Consider the following 17,630-nt stretch of genomic DNA (forward strand, 5'->3'; position numbering starts at 1 on the left):
ACGCCATATCTAGAGACTGGAAAAATTCGCGCTTTCGATGACCTCTAGGATAGACTCCACAACCCCCTACACACTCAGGCAAATGCCACCTGCTCATTGGCTATTGACTCGTGACACCCGTCAACTGGGATTCTTGCGATTCGATACTTTTTTGGTTGAAGGTTTTCCATTGGCTCAAAGTCCTTCAGATAAACTGTAAGCCAATCACAGTAGCAATATAAAGGTACAGTTGTTTGGATTATAGCATATCGTGAAATGAATCCGTCAATTTTTCCGGTCTCTAGCCATAACATGCTCTGAAAACCCCCACAGTTGCTCAGCGCGACGCGAAGAAGGCGAGTCAGTTCCAAACCTTGCTCTCCGAGGACATCCAGTGCGGTAGCAAACACGTCCTGACAGGCCCGGCCAAACAGGGCGGTGGCCTCTCTTGCAGACGGCCGCCAATCACAATGGAACAATCACTAGCGCAGACGTACCTTGTTGCAGTCTAATGAGCAAACAATTTTTTTTTTCGCGAAAAATACATGTCCCTACTTCAGGATGGATTTACGAAGATCTTTGAATGATTTGTAACCAGCGTTTTTCGTTAGTTTAAGGTGAAAATTTTTCACCGTGTTTTGTGGTCCTGAGTAGTATAGGAATGGGGCTACTGGGACAGGATTCAGGTTGTGGAGCCTGTGGAGCCGACCGCCATCTTGGATTTGTGACGTCATGGCGGCAAAAATTCCTCAAAATTCCTCAAAATGACTCAAAAATTCCCGTTTTAAGAAAAAATTTACCGTTTTCGAGGGAAAAATTCCCGTTTCGAGGGAAAATTTCCCATTTTATTCCTTAAAAATCCCAGCGGCTGAAAATTCCTAAAACTGGCTTAAGCATCCTTAACTCAAGCCAGCGTTAAGCCATTTATAGGATTATGACGTCACCGTTGCAATTTCCGTTACGCCCGCCATCTTGAAAATCCGTAATTTTTATGTTAGAAAATCGGGAAAAATTTTAAAAATCATTAAAAAAATTAAATAATCGAATAAAAATCTTAAAAACCACTGTTGCAGTTATCGTTACGGTCGCCATCTTGGATTATATAAATGTTGCATATTTCGTTACACCCCCCATCTAGGTTGAGTACTATACCATCGTTACAATTTATGTTACGACCACCATATTGGATCCTATTAATGTTGCAATTATCGTTATGGTCGCCATCTTAAAATTTAGACGCCATCTTGAAAATCCGTAATTTTAATGCTAGAGATTCGGGAAAAAATTTAAAAATCATTAAAAAAATTAATCAACCTAATTAAATAATAAAAAAATCCTTAAAACCACCGTTGCACTTTTCGTGACGACCGCCATCTTGAAATCACCCGCTGGAGATCATCATCTTGTTTTCGTCCGCTAGAGTGTGCTGATACCATGTTAGTATAAGTATCTAGTCACCACACCTTTGTACTTGACCTTGAACTTTGACCTTGACCTTGAACTTTGACCTTGACCTTGAACTTTGACATTGACCTTGAAATTTGACCTTGACCTTGAACTTTGACCTTGACCTTGAACTTTGACCTTGACCTTGAAATTTGACTTTGTCCTTGTCGACCATCATGGATCCGACATTTTATGTTCAGTACATGCTACCAGGAGCTACCACCTGCCGGAGTACACCATCTTGTGTGTGTACTTGTATTATGGAGTACATTTCCATCTGGTTAATTTTATTCTAACCCGCTACAGTGCAGTAATCATTTATTACCTAGGTGCACCCGCCATCTTGAAATTCGACCGCCATCTTGAAATCATGTAATAATGTAGCTAGAAAAGCGGGAAAAAATCCAAAATTCATTAAATAAATCACTCATTAACTTACATATTGATTCGATCCGCTCCAGTCCTTGGTTCGATCCCTGAATGATGCAAAACATTTAATTTTATATAAAAAATAATAATTTCAATAAACTATGTTCAAAATTCTTAAAGAGACTTTAATACCTCTACTACCATTATCCTATCAGACATCAAGACCACCATATTGGAAATTCGTAATTGTAATGCTAGAGATTCGGGAAAAAGTTCAAAATTCATTAAATAAATTTGTAATCTATATACTGATTGATTAGATCGACTAAGGTCCTTGGTTCGATCCCTGGCTGATACAAATCAACTTTAATTTTAAAAAAGTACCAGAAAAGTGTAAGGTTCGAGAAATAAAACACCTCAAAGTCTTTTACAAACATAATATTTATTACACAATTTCTATCCTACTACAGAATCACTTGCGAAAGCCAGCAATCTTATAAACATTTAGCCCTGCATAGACGTGCAACGACTACTTTTTAGCTCCAAATGGCTCCAAATGCTCCAAACGGTCTTCAAATGGCTCCAACAGCTCCAACAACCTCCAAATGCTTGACAGATCCAAATGGCTCCAAATGCTTCAAAAGGCTCCAAATGCTCAAACAGCTCCAAAAAAAGGCTCCAAATGCTCCAATAGCCTCCAAATGCTTAACACAGCTCCAAATGGCTCCAAATGCTCCAAACGGTTCCAAATGCTCCAAATGTCTTCAAATGACTACAAATGCTCCAAACGGCTCCAAATGCTCCAAATGTCTCAAAATGGCTCCAAATGCTCCAAACGGTTCCAAATGCTCCAAATGTCTCCAAAAGGCTCCAAATGCTTCAAAAGGCTCCAAATTCTCCAACAGCTCCAAAAAAGGCTCTAAATGCTTGACAGCTCCAAATGGCTCCAAATGCTCCAAACGGCTCCAAATGTCTCCAAAAGGCTCCAAATGCTTAACACAGCTCCAAATGGCTCCAAATACTCCAAATGGCTCCAACAGCTCCAAAAGGCTCCAAATGCTTCAAAAGGCTCCAATTGTTTCAAGAGCTCCATCTTCAATTGGTTCCAACTGATTCCAATTACTTTTCTTATCGAACTTGGCATGATTACTAAAATGTCTTTATTAGTATACATTTTGACTGGCAGTGGTAATGTATTTTGCACCTTTAATATATAAGTTATATTTAGAAATCAGATTTCGATAAATGGTAGATACCATTTGGAAAGAAAATATATTAATTTATCTTCAAGTTTATACACATACATTTAATTTAAGCCATTATTGTATGTAGCCAGCTTCCCTCAGTTCTTTGAGTATGAAGGATATTTCTTTAATGTTCGAATAGTTTCCTGCACAAAGCGATCCATGTAGTAGTCGTAGCCTGTCAACCAATATGTTAGGATCTTCCCATGAGGTATAATCAATCTCTTCTGCTGCGTTCATCCTTGCATGTTTATAATAAATATTATTATCTCTGGTGTCTTTCGTTTTAACACCATCCTCAAGGTCACTTTCGTCATCGTGCCAGTGATTATCTCAAGCTTGATCAGGATAATTTATTTTATTACGACGTTTTTATCGTTTTGGTCTCAAACCACCATCACAGTCTTCGATCTTGCCTGCTTTTGGTGCTTCAGCACAGTACTCAATCATGACAACCTTAGATGTGTCAGCACAGTCTTCGTTCATGCCAGCTTCTGATGTGTCACCACAGTCTTCAATCATGTCAGCACCACAAACTTGATCAGGATAATTTATTTTATTACGTCGTTTCCATCGTTTTGGTATCAGACCGCCATCACAGTCTTCGATCTTGCCTGCTTTAGGTGCTTCAGTACAGTACTCAATCATGTCAGCCTCAGATGTGTCACCACAATCTTCAATCATGCCCGCTTCAGATGATTCATCAAAGTTTTCGACCTTGTAAGCTTCAGATGGTTCTCCATTTTTCTCATTTTCATGGAGACGACTATATATTGGAGTAAATATATTTTCATTTCTAATGTGGTTACAACTTCCTTCGTTTGTTTTAAATTTTAAATTATTATCTTGATCCAGATCAGTAATTTTAGCATTAGCTTTTTCGCCTTCGTTCCTCTTCCGCGATGTTGTAGCCCAGTCTTCGTTATCTTTATTCATCTTAATTGTACAGGTCTTGTAATGTCTATCCAAGTAATATCTTCTACCAAAGGATTTCTGACACTGACTGCAATGAAATGGTTTTTGACAAGGACCCAAATTACACTCGCTTCTCTCATGTCGTTTAGCATTCTTTCTCAAGGTAAACACCTTGCTACAGTATCTACAGTGATGACGTTTCGTTACAGCAACAAATCCCGAATCAGGATTCATATTAGTTACTGAGACTAATGCCAGATGCAAACTAAGAGTTTTAAATTAGATATATTACTTAAATAGATTTTTTAAATTATTTCATCAGCGAGAATTAATTTATCTCATTCAAAGGTACTTGTTGCAAGTAGTTCTGCTTTTCAACAACAGATGGCGCTACATGTTACTTGCAGGTAAATAATATTTAGTTCTTTTATGCGGGATGCGGGATGCTCACTAACGATCGCAATAGAACGATGGCTTCGCTAGACTCCAAGGAGAAGGAAGTTCGTCCATCCTGTTAGTGCTTCTTAGATTTCTCAGAGATAATTTGACTGAGTAATGATATATATATATTTAAATTTCCACCTGATAAAAATATTACAAGTGATGATTAAGTAGCAGAAGTTCACTAATTATATGCAACCTTGAATAAAAAATGACATGCTTCATTAAGTAAAAAAATCTTTCATGCAGAGATAAATTCCTCATTAGTAACCAGAAGCACTCGGAGAAAACCATCAGATGTCTAGTCAGGAATAATCAAAAGCACCCAGAGAAAACCATCAAAATATTGTCAAGAATAATCAGGAGCACACGGAGAAATCCACCATAATACTGTCAAGAATAAACTGGAGCACACGGAGAAAACCGCCATAATATTGACAAGAATAATCGGAAGCACACGGAGAAAACCACCACAAGTTTTCTTTAATATCATAAAATTTCAGGAAAAAATAATAATAAATAAAAATAAATTAATAAAAATTTTTAAAAAATCAAATAAAAAATACATAAACAGATTCTGCTAGCTTGTATACTAACATGGTATCAGCACACTCTAGCGGACGAAAACAAGATGATGATCTCCAGCGGGTGATTTCAAGATGGCGGTCATCACGAAAAGTGCAACGGTGGTTTTAAGGATTTTTTTATTATTTAATTAGGTTGATTAATTTTTTTAATGATTTTTAAATTTTTTCCCGAATCTCTAGCATTAAAATTACGGATTTTCAAGATGGCGTCTAAATTTTAAGATGGCGACCATAACGATAATTGCAACATTAATAGGATCCAATATGGTGGTCGTAACATAAAGTGTAACGATGATATAGTACTCAACCAAGATGGCGGGTGTAACGAAATATGCAACATTTATATAATCCAAGATGGCGACCGTAACGATAACTGCAACAGTGGTTTTTAAGATTTTTATTCGATTATTTAATTTTTTTAATGATTTTTAAAATTTTTCCCGATTTTCTAACATAAAAATTACGGATTTTCAAGATGGCGGGCGTAACGGAAATTGCAACGGTGACGTCATAATCCTATAAATGGCTTAACGCTGGCTTGAGTTAAGGATGCTTAAGCCAGTTTTAGGAATTTTCAGCCGCTGGGATTTTTAAGGAATAAAATGGGAAATTTTCCCTCGAAACGGGAATTTTTCCCTCGAAAACGGTAAATTTTTTCTTAAAACGGGAATTTTTGAGTCATTTTGAAGAATTTTGAGGAATTTTTGCCGCCATGACGTCACAAATCCAAGATGGCGGTCGGCTCCACAGGCTCCACAACCTGAATCCTGTCCCAGTAGCCCCATTCCTATACTACTGTCCTGGTTTTTCATAAATAAAGGCACGAGTATCTGTGTGTTGACTGTAAACATGCACCTGAAATAAACCCAGCCAACCAAGAAACACGGATGATGCTACAAAGTTTTCACACTCAACTTGTTTGAAAATCTTTTTTGCAAAACAAGCATGCCCCTAGTAATAAGTTTATTTATTGTGAACATGACCCCACAAAAATAAACTTAGTGTATTAAGCAAAACATTTAAAAACGTGTTACAACTCCTGAAAAAACACTTATTTTTATATTCTACCATAAAACAAGAGCTCAGTGTTCGAAATACGGCGCAGTTTGAACGAAGATCCATACATCTGACATCACCAAGTTGTCGTCGTTTATTTGAGATGAAATCTTCAACGAAAATGTATTACATTTGCTTTTATTTCTGACAGTGTAGAAGGCGCGATGCTCTTAGTCATCGAGGCCATGGGTATTGTCGTCGGCACTAATGGCACAATAGTTAGAGACCGGAAAAATTCGCGGATTCATTTCACGATATGCTAGAATCCAAACAACTGTACCTTTATATTTCTTCTGTGATTGGCTTACTGTTTATCCGAAGGACATTGATCTAACGGGAAACCTTCAACCAAAAAAAGTATTGAATCACAAGCGTCCCAGTCGACAGGTGTCACGAGTCAATAGCCAATGGCCAGGTGGCATTTGCCTGAGTATGTAAGGGGTTGTGGAGTCTATCCTAGAGGTCATCGAAAGCGCGAATTTTTCCGGTCTCTAACAATAGTGTTAGGTGCGCGGCGAAGCCCTGCAGGCTCACGCAGCCATTGTCTCGTTCCGCTTGGACTGTGGTTGTGGACCGCGCCTGGGCTGCATCACGCAGTACTTCCAAACACCACTAGTGAATCTGTCCTGCTTATCGTGAACTCCGGTTGCACGCGCCGCCGAAACGGCACAAGTGGCGGAACGATCAACAATGTTGGGGTAGACTTCAGCGGAAATTCATAGCCACTGGGAAAATTAATTTTTATATCTTTTAATTTTCGTTAGGGACCGGAAAAAATCGCGGATTCAATGACCTCTAGAATAGCCTCCATTATCCTCTGCATTTCTCAAGTACACACGCGTGTTCATTGGGTATTAAATTGTGAGGCTTCTCCAATGGGCAGCTTGTGATTCGACGCTTCTTTGGTCGATAGTCTCTCATTGGCTCAGAGAGCTCCAGTTAAACTGCGAGCCAATAGCAGAACCAGCAGAATCGTACACGTGTTTGAATTTCAGCCTATCACGAAATGGATTCGCTAATTTTTCCGGTCTCTAGCAATTGTCCTTCGCTATACACAATATTTGATATAAAACTTTCAGGGCGTAACATTCTCATTCGATAAACTACCTACACAGAGAAAATTTTTTTTTTGAATCAAACAAATATTTGTTTAAATATGGCGAACCAAGCATTTATTTACCATAACAAAATATTTTGTTGCCCTAACCAAATTTGTTGAGTAACAAAATAGTTTTGTTACTATTACCCAAACATACAATTGAGTTGATAAAATAATTCGGCTGGATCAACGAAATCTCTCCTTCTACAAAATATTTGCTTGAATCAACAAAATATATTTATTTCGCCATATACAAACCAATATTTTGTTAGGCAAACAAACCTTTCTTTCAGTGTATAATTTTTTCGAATTACTTTCACCAAACGTGGCCATGGATGCAGAATGGTTTCTCCAACGCAGCCAGGTGTTTGTGAACAATCACACGTCGGGTCAAACGGAGTTTTGTTACATTTTACTCATGTGATATCTGTCGACAGTCTTCAAGTGAAGATGTATGAGGTACGGTATATATATATATATATATATATATATATATATATATATATATATAGTGAGATAGAGAGAGTAAGTGATATAGAGAGAGACAGAGAGATAGCGGGAGATAGAGCGAGGTATAGAAAATTAGATAGAGGAATAAAGAGATATATAGATGTATAAAGAAACATATAGAGATAGATAGAGATATAGCCTACCTATAGTTATACAGAGATAGAAAGATAGTGGGAGATATGGAAGAAGATGTATAAGTATAGAGATAGAAATATAGAAATAAAGTGAGGTATTTATATAGATGTAGATAGAGAGATATAGATATAGATATGCGAGATCTTCCACAGCGGGGAGCGACCAACCAGAAGCGAGGGCGTGTCCTGCAGCCCGGCTCGGCCAATGAACGCCCGAGGACGCCTGCACCAGCACCAGATCGCTTCTCGGTGCCTGACGTTGGAATCGCAACAGCGCAGCGCGACGGGCGCGACAACAACAAGTCTGCGAAGCGACAGTAAACATCGCATTATTGTGAACATGCGTTCTGCGCCCGAGCGTCAACACAAAAATAAACGATGATAAAGAACATGCTTCTGGCCATACGTTATACATCGTTAGAAAATACAGTATAATTACGGACTTTCCAACGAATAATTCACCTGAAACAAACTAAGATTTCTTCGTTATTTCAAATAACTGAATCTTCGTAGAAACTGCGGCCGTTTTTCGACTTCCGTATTTCGACTTCCGTGATTTATGTTTTGTTCTAAACAAGAATGTGTAAAAAAGAATATTATTTTTACTGTAGTCTACACCAGTTTTTTTACGTGTTTTAATGTACCAAGAATATTAATATTCTTTTGAGTTCATGTTCAAAGTACGTTAACTCAGTGTCCATAAATTTACGAAGATTTCTGGATAATTTGTAACCAGCGTTCTTAGTCAAATGGAGGTGAAAAATTTTAACAGTGTGCTTAACGATCGGAAAAATTTGCGGGTTCATTTCGCGATAAACTAAAATTCATGTACATATAACCTTTGAGCTGCTTTCGCTGTTGCCTCACTGTTTACCTGTAGGGCTCTGGGCCAGTGAGAAACCCTCGACCAAAGTAGTTTCAAACTACAGACAACCCAGTTGAGACTGCTCACAAGTCAGCAACCAACGAACTGGCGTTACTTGCCCGAGTGTACAGAAGACTGTGTAGTCTACCCTGAAGGTAGCTAATTATTACAGTAATAAGTAGAGCCACGATTAATTTGACTCCAGGTACTCTATTCTTGACGCTGTCGGAATAATTCCTCTAGAGTAATGTATTCATGCTAATTGAGAAATTCTAAACCCTATTTTTGAACACTCGATAGCGGAATTAGGTATCCGATTGACGTCAAAAACTGTCGGAATATATCCGCTTCCGCCATTGCTGGCTAATTTCAAATATTTTAACTGAAGGCGCGGTTAAGGTAGCTAGGTTAGCTACATATAGGTAGAGCAGTATAAAATTGGGTTACTTCAGGGACATTAAATGCCATTTTACGTGACAGTCAAAGAATAGGTATAGCATATGCTCAAAGATACTATTTTCTGATTTGCTTCCTCGCCACACATTATCTGCACATGTTCTTACTAAATTCAGATATAAAAATATTTTTTTCCTGCACAAAACATATTTGTTTTATAAATAGGCCTATCAATAGAATTTTCTGTTTCTCGGGTGTAATTTTATAGCACATATAGGTATAAATTTCACTTCCACCAACAGATGTAGAGAATGATAAGTAACACACTTTTGTGAGAAATGATCTTTTCATCTTTGGGATTGGCCTACCAGTGACGTCAATACCAAAAGCAACGGTGCCGACCCTCGCTATAGCAGTTTCAAGAATAGGCATTTGAACTCTCTATAGAGATAATGTATACCGGAATGAAACTGCCAGATCATTCCTCTAGAGGAATTATTTTGATAGCGTCAAAAATAGGGCCCCGGGCTGGACTTAATTTGTCGATTTATAATCAAGGCTTATCAGAATGTTCATTGGTTGGTAACGAGGTTACATTTTTTGGCAGTTTGCACGAGATAGGGTAACCATTTCTACTCCTTGTTTATAACTGGCTCAGGGTCGATTTCTAGACCAGCTCTCTGTTGATACTTGGTAGCTTTGTCTGTGTTTCGTGGTTTCCTGGGTTTGTTCCAGCCACGTGTCTGCTGTCAACAGAGATCCAGACTAAACAGGACAGTGGCTTCTCCTGCAGGCGGCCGCCAATCACAAGGGAACAATCACTGGCGCAGGCATACGTTATTGCAGTCAAATGAGCGATGAGATTTTTTATTTTCCTTTTTGCGGAAAAATACAAGCCACTACTTGTAACAACATGAGGCGCGAGAAAGCATAAGGACAAGAAAAATCGCGTTTTACAATATTGCCTCTACGGTAGACCCCTCAATCCTGTGTATACTCGGGCTAATGTCTCCTGTTCATTGGCTGCCGACTGGTGAGACGTCTGAACTTGGTAGCCTGTGATTCGGTAATTATTCTTAAGTTGAGGGTTTCTTATTGGTAGAGACATGCAAAATTCGCGGATTCATTTCGCGATAGGCTAGCATCAAAACAACTATACCTTCGTACCGCTTCTGCGATCGACCCACATTTTATCCGGGGAACTGTGAGCCAATGGGAAACACTAACCCAAGAAAGTGCCGAATTACGGACAGCCTAGTTGAGACGTCTCACCGGTCAGTAGCCAATGAACAGGTATCATTTCCGCGAGTATTTAAAGGACAGTGGAGTCTATCCTAGAGGTCAATGAATCCGCGAATTTTGCAGGTCTCTACTTATTGGCCAAGAGAATTTTCTTTAAGCTGTGTGCCAATTGCCGAAGAAGCTTAGATGTTTACATATTCGAATGTTATAGTATCACGAAATTAATACGTGAAATTTTGTCGGTCCCTAGTCAAACGCAATTCCCGCCATGTGGCGATGGTGAGGTACAAAGTGCCGGCTACGTGGGAGGGACTCGCCATCGGCGCCATGATGGAGCCACGAGGCATCGATCCGCCCTGCGCGCCGCCATGCGGCGGATTGAGCGACACTGGTGCGCGCGCGCGACTAATTGCCTTCCCCCTACCGCGCCCCCTCCACTCCACCCGGCCACCACCTCCCCTCCTCCGGGCCCGGCTCGTCTCTGGGGGAATTACCGGACCATTCTTTATTGAAGGCGGCGCAAATTGACAGCTCCTCCAGCACGGCCAATTCCTCCCGCCCCGCGCATCCTCTGTCCCGGGTCCACCTGCGCTCTGCGAGCTCTGTTACCACCCGGGCACACACGCGGTGCGCAGAGCTTCAGGAACAACTACTCAAGATGTCCGAGCGGGGTCTGCTTACCATGTGAGCTGAAAAGTACGCTTTGATTTCGGATTAAGTTTTAAAACTGTATTTTTAACTGCAAAAATGCGTAAGTAGTAGCTGGGCTTCTGGGTTGTAGCCGCGTCCTTGGCGAATAATTCACCGACGGTTCGGTCGACATTGAAGTCGCCATCATCAGGGAGCAGTAGGAAGCCAAGCTACTTCAGGCGAGCTACTTCAGCATTATTATGCTAAAATGCGTGTTTTCAGAGTAACATTTAGGTGTGCAACATTCGGTACAGATTCTTGAAAGCACTTAAGGGAATTGCATTACACCTTTACCTTAATTTATATGCCATATAATGTTAACGGTCACCGCTTGAATTTCACAGTTATCCTGTGACGACGAGAAGACTGCGCGCCAGTCCAGAGGAGACACCGCGCTAGAAGCACCAGCGAGCGTCGCGCTTATCATCCCGCCTCACTAGCACACATACCTACACCCCGACCAGACGGGACCCTTAGGTCTGCGTCATCGCATGCTCCAGCCCACCTTTCCATAGCAGCTAATCACATCACTGAAAAAAAGCTAAAATCTCTTTATTAACATACCTCACTTTCAGAAGAAAAAAACGGCAAATTTCGCGCTCTTTTCTAGCACCGTGATAGAATCCACAAACGTGTGCGTAGTCCGTAATTTGTTGATTGGCACAAGTCACGTTTTCTCCGGCTCACAAATTATTAGGAAAGATGTTTCCTCTGTGTTTCTTATTGGTTGCTAGTCCTTAAAGGGCAGGTTTGAAACCAAACACTCCCTCGCTCTGGATGTTGTAAAACGTAAAATGTATAAAAATCTACACCAGCGCCTCCTAGCAGCAGAACCAGGAATCTTTAGTGACGTCATCAATAATGGCCGACAACTGCAGTTGACACCAGCGGTGTCTAAAGGTTAACATTGGAAACAATATGGCGGCCAATAAATAGCGCACGAACCAATGACATTCAAGTACGCACATTCCAGACTGTCTGCAAACAATAACGCGGAGATTTCTGGTCTATTGTCACAAATCACCAATTATCAGGCACAGAAATTCTACGTCCAATATATGCCAGTATAGCGTGAAGCGTGATTATTGTACAAAAAGTTCTATGTTAATGATCGGGGCAAAACTAAAGAGATAATTTTATAAATAACAACTTTCTGTACTTATTGAGACAGAAAGGAGTTTAGAGAATGCAAAATACTTATTATTTGTGTAGCCTTTTTAAAATGACAAAAATACCACGACTTTTTACAGTTTATTTAATCCTTACCTCTTCCAGTATACACTATAAAAATGAGTCTGAATTTGACCAAAAAATTTGGACTGCAGGTTCATCACGACAAAATAAGTTGAAAACCTCTAGCTATTAGAATTAGGTATGGTCTAAAGTGCATCCAGAGGCTGCCATACGTCTTTTAATTTGGGGCAGAACAACAACTGTTAACTGACTAATGTCCGGCATACGTTGCAATGCCTCAATCAATTATTTTTGTAATTTGTTTGAAGTAGTTACACATGCAGAAAGCATCTATCCACCTCTCTTATTCTCTATCTAAATATATATCTCTCTATTTATATCTCTATATCTATCTATATGTACTTATATCTCTAGCTACATATCTAAGTATCTATATCTCTCTTTATCTCGTCTCTCTCTCTCTCTCTCTCTCTCTATATATATATATATATATATATATATATATACACACACTAGATAATGCCCGGCATGCGTTGCAATGCCTCAATCATTTTTTTTTGTAATATTTTAAACGTATACTAAGCATCTCTCTTTATCTCTCTAATTCTCTATCTCTCTATGTATATCTCTATAACTCTCTCTATCTTTCTATTAAATCTCTATCTCTCTATATCTTTCTACATATATATCTCTATATATCTTTCTACATATATATCTCTATATATCTTTCTAGCGGACCCGACAGACATTGTCCTGCCCAAATGTACATATGGCGGTAAGTATTTCTACGCTGGACATTTTGTATCTTCTCATTATACATACCCCTCCTCTTGGGCACGCCACTGCCGTTACCAAAAACCTTTCCCATGGTTACGCAGAAGGCAACAACAATGCAAAAGCCCGTTGCCATGGAGGCTAATTATCAACAATGCTTAGTTTTTTTGCTTTTAAAGCGTGTTTTTTTTTAGTTTTTTTCTTAACTCAGAATCGAGATAAAATATTCAATTGTGAATCTAAACCATCCTCGAATCCCCGTGAATTCGCACAAAAAATTTCATCAAAATCGGTCCAGCCGTTTAGGAGGAGTTCAGTGACATACACACGCACACAAGAAATATATATATAAAGACTATATATATATATATATATTTGTCACTCTACAGCTATGAAAGTATTTAAAATCTATGTTTTTAACATATCTATTTTTATCAATTTTTACCTGTTACAGTTGGGTCATATATATATAAAATAGGATGTTGGCATGTATGACGTTGATAAACTCCGACACCGTTTGACCGATCGCCATAAAAGTTGGCACATCAAATTGTTTATTTTGGAGAAGGTTTTTATGCTATCCATTTTTTTTGTAACTCTCCACAAGATGGCGCTGCAGCGCATCAACTTCTAAACCGTTCAACCGATCGCCACAGGTAAACAAAAAATCATAGGTCATAGATATACAAACAATAATTATGTGTAATTTCTGTAGGTCCACCACACGGTCCTATAGCGCTATCACCCTGTGTTCAGCCCGGGAAACGCCATGTATTGCAGCTATGAATAACTATTATGTTATTATTTGTAGGCTAATGGCATTTGTATCACAAACAACTAAACTTCTGTCAACTTAAGTCATCTATTGAAGATCTTGAAAATAAAGTTTTCCGGAACATCACCAACTACTTTAGGAATCATGATTGACTTTGCGAGCTGCTATATTAGCCCTAAAGAATGATGACGTCAATCTAATCAATATTAAGTATCAATTGAAAAATCCTGATGGTGTAACAGAGTAAAAATCCGTTGATACAGTTATAGAAGAGGATCAAGCTGTTCATTAACCAATTGAATTTCTTAATTCATTGGAGTCACCTGGAATCCCATCGCATAAACTGACGTTGAAAATTGGCTCATCAATACTGCTCCTTCAGAATTTGAACACGCCAAAATTTTGCAGCGGAACCAGACTTTCCGTGGGAAAACTGATTCCGAATGTGGTTGAAGCAACAGTAATTAACGGCAAATGTAAAGGAGAAGATGGGCTGATTACGCGCATTCCAATCACGTCCAAACGTCTGCCATTTCCTGTGTGTCTTGCGTTCGCGATGGCAATAAACAAAGCTCAAGGGCCGTCACTGCATGTTGCCGGATTAAATTTAACAAATCCATATTTTTCTCGTGGTTAACTATATGTTGCTTGCTCTAGAGTAGGAACTCCAAAAACTCTATGCATCTATACACCAAATCTGAATAGGTAAAATATTGTTCATCAATTTGCTAGTATTAGTTTAAATTAACTTTAGTTAGTTCAATTTACATAATAAATAGAATAGTCTAAGCATAATTTTCATCCAAGTAAATTTTTATAACGCATTATAGATTTTAGGTCCAATACAAACTATTTTTAGACATAAAAAATTAAATAAATATACACAGGCAGGTCCACGACTACCAGGTACATAAAAACAGGCGTGTATTCGAATAAAATTTTGTGTCAAAATTTCAAAGCAATCAGGGAAGAAATTTCGGAGATTTAAATTTTGAACGAACGAAAGTTTACATTTTTATTAATAGAGATAATATAAACTTCATTTAGGATAGAACACTGATAGTCTGGATAATGTTTAGTTGAATACAGTTCTGCAACAACGCGAATTATGTCGCTGTAGCTAAATTATTTAATTGAAATAATTGGCTTATTTTCACATATTTTTGTAGCGTGTTCCAGTAGGGATACAGGAGAGAAATCAGCGGGCTGAAAATTGAAAAAGGTTCCGAGAGGTGAAATCGTTTAAAAACCTGTAAACATTTACACAATTTAAAAATGTTTACCTTTTATTCACGGAGAACACTAGTTACAAATTTCGTAAGTTTACAGATATCTGCGATAATTTACGGGTAAGGAGATGGCTCACAAAACACCCTCTTGGTGTGTTTCCAAGACCTTCAAAAACTTTCTAGTTGTACAGCCGACAGCTTTCCTACCGTCCGCACACCTGCAGAGCAAGCATGGTTCCCTTCTTCGCCCGTCATAGGGACAACGCGTCATCGCTATGCTTCGCCGCTAAAAGCGAGCATGGATTGGAAGTTGTCTTTCGTAAGGCGCCGTCGCTAGATCACGCCTGTCGTACGTATTACCTTTATTGCACCTTGTCATACAGCCGACGACGTGTCTTACTTTCATTTAACACTAGAGATTAAATTCTTCTAAACGTGTCCAATATAATATTCTCGTCAAATAAAATGTTTTTCCTCAAACCTATACCTATACTCAGAAATTATTTAGGAGCGATACATGATGTATATTAAAAATGTTCATGTTGATCTTTGAGCAAAATACATAACTAGGGGAGGCCGGGGCAAGTTGCAACACTTTTCACATTTTGCATTGTAGTATTTATGTTTCGATAAAAATCAAACTATAATAAATGGAATGTTTTCTTAAAAACTCTTAGGTGTCACATAACATTACCAGAACATAGAAAGCAGTTAAGTATTAAAATCTAGAGCTATGTATTCATGGTGATGTAAGTGTTGCAATTTGCCCCAGATCTGGGGCAAGTTGCAACACCAGCTGGGGTAACTTGCAACACTTACTCCCATGTATCAGAATCATCTGTTTCACAGTCGTTACACACATACATAGGGTCTTTTCTTGCATAAGACCAATACGCCCATTTTTGGCAAAATGTCCATTGAACCCATTCTTCATTCCTGTTGTATTTTTTCATGCACACTAAACACATCTCGTCCTGTTCTTTACTACAACTAACTTCTTTAAAGTTTAATTTTCTTTTTCTTACTTTCTTACAATTTGCTGTTTTTTTTCTTTCTTGTCATTTTGTGAAGGTTTCTGAATTTTTTTTTATTGATTACATGTAGTTTCCTTTCTTCAGCTTCAAACTTTTTCCTTTTCCTTTCTTCACTGTTACGTTTTTCTTCTTCAATCGCTCTCTTTTCAGGAGTGTCAGTGAGAACTGCAGATTTCCTTTTCTTCCTCCCTCTGCAAGAGGTTACCCCTCTAGGTGGAGCTTTTGGGAAAGGTCGCACAATCTCTTGAGTGGAAACACTTGGACCAGGTATTGCAAGAATGTTTGTTTCAGCCCTTGTTTCAATAATTCTGGGTCCAGAATGCACATCAGGTTCAGAAGAAACGCTTCCCTGCATGTCTGTCTGACAACTATGTGGATCTGGTCGGTCAGTAACGAAAGCAGGGGCAAAGTCTTCTTCTGAAAATATGTTAGGGTTGAAAGGCGAAATACCAGTTTTATGAAAACCTGATGTAATGTTTGTTGGTGTCATAGAGTGCAAGAAGGCATCTTCCACTATTGCTGGCAAATCGAATATGGTTAGAGTCTTGCCGGGATTTGTTTTGTGCCAGGAATTAATTCCAGTTTCACACCGCCTTTTAAAAGGTCCAAAAACTGAAACGTCCAAAGGCTGCAAGCGATGGGAACAGTGTGGAGGAAACGAAAGAAGAACTACGCCTCTTTCTTTGCACAAATCTATGACTTGGCAGCTGATGTGCGAACAGTGGTTGTCCAGAAGCAAAAGCACTGGATTTTCAGGAGTTGGTAACGTAAGAGAGACAAAATGATCCATAAATGTGATGAATGTTTTCTCTGTTTGCCAACCAGATTTTGTGCCAGTACCTATGAAACCTGTCGGTCCATCACGTATAAAATGATCTTTGAAGTTCTTCCGAGATAAAATAAACATGGGTGGCAAAGTTGTTCCTATTGCGCACACAGCTGTCGCTACAGTAATAATTTCTCCACGTTCTGCTGCAGTTCTGATCAGACTTGTTTGATTCCCTTTTTAGCAACTATTTTGCCAGGTTTCAAAACAGTTGCCACTTCAGTCTCGTCCATATTGTAAATTCGGGAGGCTGAAATATTATGACGTGTGAGAACGGATTATAGTTTATTGAAAAATTCGGAAACGTTATGCATGTTGAACGAAGTACATCTCCCAAGGCTCGTGGCTTCAGGCTGCCTGACAGATAGTTCATTATTGCGCTTCATAAAACCGGAAAACCAATCTGGACCGGCGCACTCATTAACTTTCCAAGGGTCCGGAATCTGTAATCCCAACTTCAGTGCACATTCATATGCAAGCTTGCCCACTTCTGCTGGTGTTAGCCCAAACATAATTTCCGAATTACGTTTGAGATACTCGACAAATTGACACTCTTGTTCGGCACTGAAAACACACCGCGGCTGTAGATAACCTGGTGAGAAAAAACTGAATTCAGGTTGTTCTGTTGTTATATCCATGTTTTTCTTCTTAATTTTTTGTATGTATCTTGACAGTGTAGAGTAGTGAATGTTGTACATCCTTGCTATCTGTCGTACGGAACAGTCTTTGGAGTTTGGATTGGCTAAAACATGTTTACCTGCCCTCTCCATCACATCCTGTGGTGTTTCCCCTCGATTCGTCTTCTTCTTATACGTTCTCATCGTA

The sequence above is a fragment of the Bacillus rossius genome, chromosome 10 (assembly GCF_032445375.1).
Source record: "Bacillus rossius redtenbacheri isolate Brsri chromosome 10, Brsri_v3, whole genome shotgun sequence".
In the NCBI taxonomy this organism is placed as follows: Eukaryota; Metazoa; Arthropoda; class Insecta; order Phasmatodea; family Bacillidae; genus Bacillus; species Bacillus rossius.